At 38.7% G+C, this 6,488-nt stretch overlaps 2 pseudogenes; one reads left to right on the top strand and one right to left on the bottom strand.

The window, feature by feature from the left end:
* Nucleotides 1-2,170: 2,170 nt before the first annotated feature.
* On the bottom strand, nucleotides 2,171-3,922 carry OR8B3FP (annotated as a pseudogene).
* Nucleotides 3,115-3,631, top strand: LOC111095800 (annotated as a pseudogene).
* Nucleotides 3,923-6,488: the final 2,566 nt, after the last annotated feature.

Here is a 6,488-nt window from a genome sequence, read left to right as displayed (position 1 = left end):
AACTAATCATTGTATATGGTGTGATATGGAGATGGTTTTTCTCAAGAACAGCATTTTCAGCATGATTGCTTTAAAAAGTTTCCTATCCCTATGAATTTACTTTGTTGCCTGGTCAAAAATCAATTGACTATATAAGTAAGGGTCTCTTTCTGAACCTTCTATACTGTACCATGACTTATCTATCTTTATAACAAAACCAATCTATCTGCATTATCAGAGGATATACTTAAGTGTTAAAATCAGTTAGTGTGAAGTGTAAATTTTCTGTGTCATGTAGAGTTCCACAAGAAGCAGATGCCAAGAAATAATTACACCTGCAAGACATTTATTGTGAAAGAGTTGTGAAGGATAAAATCAGAGAGAGAGGGAGCCAGTGATAAAGGCCTTCAGACTGAGTTGAAACTCTGACACCTAAGAAAGAAGAGAGAAAGGAAGGACACAGTAGGAAAATCTCGGACTATAGTGCAGTCCTAAAAACTCTCTATTTAGGATGACAAGAAGTCCCTATGAAAAGATTGCCTATCAGAAGACACCTGTGTTATATAGATAATGGCCAGCTCCTGTATGACTCATCATGCTAAGCTACTATCTGGGGACAAACATCTCAGAGTGAGCGTGGACTCTACCTGAACACGATGGTGAATCCAAAGGAGTATCAGCTTTGGACTATCAGTCAACAAAGAGCTGAGCAATACCTCTCTATGATTGCCACAATCCACTCCCAGAAGCAACTTATACCCCAAAGTTCTTTCTGATTTATTTATTACTTTATTATATTTTATTAATTATTATTTTAGCAATAAACATTGTTATTCAAGCAAGATAATCTAATTCTTGTCCTCCCAATATCTGACATTCTAAATATACAAATGAGAAACATTGAGAAATAGGAACATTATGGGAAACAGAATCTACTTTAAATGCTTATTATCTTATTCATGAGACAAAGTGCTATGGTCAAATATTGAAATCCTAACCCCCAAATATATTAGAATGTGGGACCTTTGGGAGATGCGTAGGTCACGACAATGGAATTCTCATGAGTGTGGTTTGTGCCTTATAAAAGAAGCTACATGGAGATCACTAGTCCTTTCACCATGTGAGGACATAATGAGAGGTCTGCAAACTACAAGAGTGCCCTTACCTATTCCACCAGGCACCTCGATCTTGGACTTAATGGCTTTCAGAACTGTGAGAAATAAATTTCTGTTTATAAGCCACCAAGTCTGTGATATTGCTATAACAGCCAAATGGACTAAGACACAGGTGTAAATAAGCTCAAAATGTTGTTAGAAATAAAGTTTATTATCATTAATATATACCCTTTTTTCATGGAAAACTTCATTAAATAAGTAAAACAATGTCTGTTTCTCCCAATATGTGGTATTTTCTTTTAAGTGATAAATAACAGACTACAGTGAGAATTTTATGCTCTTTTTCAAAATATTTGATGTTATTTTAGATAGTAATGAAGACAAGCCTTATAATACATCAGTCATCCCCCCATATTTGGATCCTGAGATATATATTATTCCCTTAATCATACTATGCTAATATGATTGTTGGCAATAAAAGGTGGAGTCATATGTATTCAATTCAATATTAAATGAACTGGACTGATTGAAATTCTCAAAAGCATGTGGTATGTAGTATAGATTTTACCATTTTCAAGGGGAACAAGAAAGAAGAGAATAACAAAAAGAAAAGTTGATAAGAAAATAGAAAAAAAGAAAATAGAACAAAATGCAAACATCAGAGGGATTTGATTACACTTTAAGCTATATACACAGTTTGTAACAATATGGAGAATAAGAATGTTTCTATAGTATTTGGCACTTTTGTGTTTAGGGGAGCAAGCTGTGATTTCAACTTCCTGTGACTTATGAAGCTTACCATATTTCTCCAGATTAGAAATAGCCTAGAGACAGAAACAGTAAGGGCAAAAAAAAAAAAAAAAAAGAGTCAATATATTTATTCTTTTCATACACATGTTATTAGTTACTTAGTTACTGGTATTAGTTAGTTAGTTAGTTAGTAAACTGGTATCAGGTACAGAAATATGGAAGCAAAAAATGAAACAAGGTAGCTATAAGGAAAATGATTAAGTCTATTAAACCACACATGACACAATCCACAGAAACAATATTGGTAATGCTCAAAACACCTTCTTGAAAAACAATAATAAAAATTTTTTAAACTTGAATTTCTTTACATTATAACTTCTAATGAAAACATGTTTCTACTCTGGATTTTAAGCAAGGTTTTCTGCAGTGTAACTTTGATATCCTTGTTCCACAAACTGTAGATCAGGGGATTGAGCATGGGTACCACATTAGTATAAAACACTGAAGAAATTTTTCCCAGGTCCATAGATCCAGAAGAAGAATATTTAAGATACATGAATGCTGCTGATCCAAGAAAAAAGGCAAAGAGCAATGATGTGAAAGCTACAGGTACTGAAGGCTTTTGACCTTCCTTGAGCAGTTTTGATGTGAAAAATGTTAGTGAGAATGAAGACATAAGAAATCAGAATGGTAAAACTGGGTACTGTGATATTAATTCCCACGACTATCAGAACTACTACCTCATTGACATAGGTGCTGGTGCAAGAGAGTTGGAGGAGAGGAAGGATGTCACACAGGTAATGGTTGATGATATTGACATTGCAGAACGTCAGTCTAAGCATGCACCCCGTGTGGGCAGAGGTTCTGGCAAATCCCATCATATATGCAGCAACAGTTAGCAAGGAACAGACCTGATGGGACATGGTGACCTTATACAGCAATGGATTACAGATGGCCACGTAGCGGTCATAGGCCATCGAGGTCAACATGTAGCATTCTGAGATGACAAAAAAGAGAAAGAAGAACAGTTGAGTCATGCACCCAACATAGGAGATGATATTGTCCTTTGATACAAAGTTCATCAGCATCTTGGGGGTGAAAACAGAAGAGTAACAGAGATCAATGAAGGATAGATTGAAGAGGAAATAGTACATGGGGATGTGGAGGTGAGAATTGAGACCGATGAGGATGATCAAGCCAAGGTTGCCCACCATGGTGACGATGTAGATCATCAGAAACAGGAAGAAGAGGGGTTGCTGGAGCACAGGGGATGGAAGAACACAAGGAGGGTGAGGCCCTTATCCAGAAAAAGAGGCCCAAGCCCTGGTTCTCCAAGCAGGATCCAAAATGATGCAAGAGGAGGTGGTGGTCACCATGTACCCAGAACACAAGCAGCAGCAGACTACGTAGCATCTCTTCTGAAACTCAGCCACTGCCATGGCCCAGCTCTACAAAGACCAAGTGTATCAGCAGCCTGAACTTTCTCTCTGGATTGCACTGCCATCACCAGCCTCTACAAAGAAGTATGGATACCCATCAGTGAAATTTTGACATTGACATCAGATTGGTGGTCAGCATAGCAATAAGGATGTATTCATTGGCCTAGGTTATAAAGCTCAAAACTGTTGATAGAGATTTCATCAGCTTCCTGTGTGGAAGAGCTCCCCCACCAAGAAACTCTAGAGACACCCCAAGACTGACTAGTGTCCCCCAACTTAGCTACTTCAACAAAAACTAGCTCATCAGTACAGACTGATTTACGACCCTTCTGGAAGCCCTGGCTCTAAGTGTTAAAACTGTTTAACATATTTCAGTGGAAAAGTGATGAAGAGTGGACCCACTTTCACATTTAGGTTTAGATCCGGGTAGACATTGTCTGGTTTTTGTCTATTATACTATGTGCTCTAGTAATGCTTAAGTAGAATGTAAGCTAAAAACTTATGTGGGTAATTTTTGAGTGTTAGCTAGCCTACCCTAAAAAGAGCAGAAAGTGGTTTAGTTTAAGCTTATTGCTGTCACAAAAACAATTTTGCAACACCGATTAGAATGTATTGCTTTAAAAGAAACAATCCAATCATGAAATGGGCAAAAGACATGAACAGAAATCTCACAGGGGAAGACATAGACATGGCCAACAAGCACATGAGAAAATGCTCCGCATCCCTTGCCATCAGGGAAATACAAATCAAAACCACAATGAGATACCACCTCACACCAGTGAGAATGGGGAAAATTAACAAGGCAGGAAACAACAAATTTTGGAGAGGATGTGGAGAAAGGGGAACCCTCTTGAACCGCTGGTGGGAATGTGAACTGGTGCAGCCACTCTGGAAAACTATGTGGAAGTTCCTCAAAGAGTGAAAAATAGATCTGCCCTATGACCCAGCAATTGCACTGCTGGGGATTTACTCCAAAGATACAGATGCAGTGAAATGCCGGGACACCTGCACCCCTATGTTTATAGCAGCAATGTCCACAGCAGCCAAACTATGGAACGAGCCTTGGTGTCCATTGAAAGATGAAGGGATAAAGAAGATGTGGTCTATGTATACAATGGAATATTACTCAGCCATTAGAAATGACAAATACCCACCATTTGCTTCGACGTGGATGGAACTGGAGGGTATTATGCTGAGTGAAATAAGTCAATCAGAGAAGGACAAACATTATATGGTCTCATTCATTTGAGGAATATAAAAAATAGTGAAAGGGAATAAAGGGGAAAGGAGAAAAAAATGAGTGGGAAATATCAGAAAGGAAGACAGAACATGAGAGACTCCTAACTCTGGGAAAAAAACAAGGGGTAGTGGAAAGGAAGGTGGGCGGGGGGTGGGGGTTACTGGGTGACGGGCACTGAGGGAGGCACTGGGTGTTATGCTATATATGAACTCCAATAAAAAAAATAAAAAATATTAATTCTGCCAATCCATGAGCATGGAATATTTTTCCATCTCTTTGTGTCTTCCTCAATTTCTTTCAGAAGTGTTCTATAGTTTTGAGGGTATAGATCCTTTACATCTTTGGTTAGGTTTATTCCTAGGTATCTTATGCTTTTGTTACCCAGGGCAATATACACGTTTAATGCAATCCCTATCAAAATACCATGGACTTTCTTCAGAGAGTTAGAACAAATTATTTTAAGATTTGTGTGGAATCAGAAAAGACCCCGAATAGCCAGGGGAATTTTAAAAAAGAAAACCATATCTGGGGGCATCACAATGCCAGATTTCAGGTTGTACTACAAAGCTGTGGTCATCAAGACAGTGTGGTACTGGCACAAAAACAGACACATAGATCAGTGGAACAGAATAGAGAACCCAGAAGTGGACCCTGAACTTTATGGTCAACTAATATTCAATAAAGGAGGAAAGACTATCCACTGGAAGAAAGACAGTCTCTTCAATAAATGGTGCTGGGAAAATTGGACATCTACATGCAGAAGAATGAAACTAGACCACTCTCTTTCACCATACACAAAGATAAACTCAAAATGGATGAAAGATCTAAATGTCAGACAAGATTCCATCAAAATCCTAGAGAAGAACACAGGCAACACCCTTTTTGAACTCGGCCATAGTAACTTCTTGCAAGATACATCCACGAAGGCAAAAGAAACAAAAGCAAAAATGAACTATTGGGACTTCATCAAGATAAGAAGCTTTTGCACAGCAAAGGATACAGTCAACAAAACTAAAAGACAACCTACAGAATGGGAGAAGATATTTGCAAATGACATATCAGATAAAGGGCTAGTTTCCAAGATCTATAAAGAACTTATTAAACTCAACACCAAAGAAACAAACAATCCAATCATGAAATGGGCAAAAGACATGAAGAGAAATCTCACAGAGGAAGACATAGACATGGCCAACATGCACATGAGAAAATGCTCTGCATCACTTGCCATCAGGGAAATACAAATCAAAACCACAATGAGATACCACCTCACACCGGTGAGAATGGGGAAAATTAACAAGGCAGGAAACAACAAATGTTGGAGAGGATGCAGAGAAAAGGGAACCCTCTTACACTGTTGGTGGGAATGTGAACTGTGCAGCCACTCTGGAAAACTGTGTGGAGGTTCCTCAAAGAGTTAAAAATATACCTGCCCTACGACCCAGCAATTGCACTGTTGGGGATTTACCCCAAAGATACAAATGCAATGAAACGCCGGGACACCTGCACCCCGATGTTTCTAGCAGCAATGGCCACGATAGCCAAACTGTGGAAGGAGCCTCGGTGTCCAACGAAAGATGAATGGATAAAGAAGATGTGGTTTATGTATACAATGGAATATTACTCAGCTATTAGAAATGACAAATACCCACCATTTGCTTCAACGTGGATGGAACTGGAGGGTATTATGCTGAGTGAAGTAAGTCAGTCGGAGAAGGACAAACATTATATGTTCTCATTCGTTTGGGGAATATAAATAATAGTGAAAGGGAATATAAGGGAAGGGAGAAGAAATGTGTGGGAAATATCAGAAAGGGAGACAGAACGTAAAGACTGCTAACTCCGGGAAACGAACTAGGGGTGGTAGAAGGGAAGAAGGGCGGGGGGTGGGAGTGAATGGGTGACCGGCACTGGGGGTTATTCTGTATGTTAGTAAATTGAACACCAATAAAAATAAATTTAAAAAAA

This window comes from Canis lupus, chromosome 5 (assembly GCF_011100685.1).
Source record: "Canis lupus familiaris isolate Mischka breed German Shepherd chromosome 5, alternate assembly UU_Cfam_GSD_1.0, whole genome shotgun sequence".
NCBI classification, from domain to species: domain Eukaryota; kingdom Metazoa; phylum Chordata; class Mammalia; order Carnivora; family Canidae; genus Canis; species Canis lupus.
Note: the sequence above shows the minus strand (reverse complement) of the source record. Positions and strands in the feature narration are given on the sequence as shown.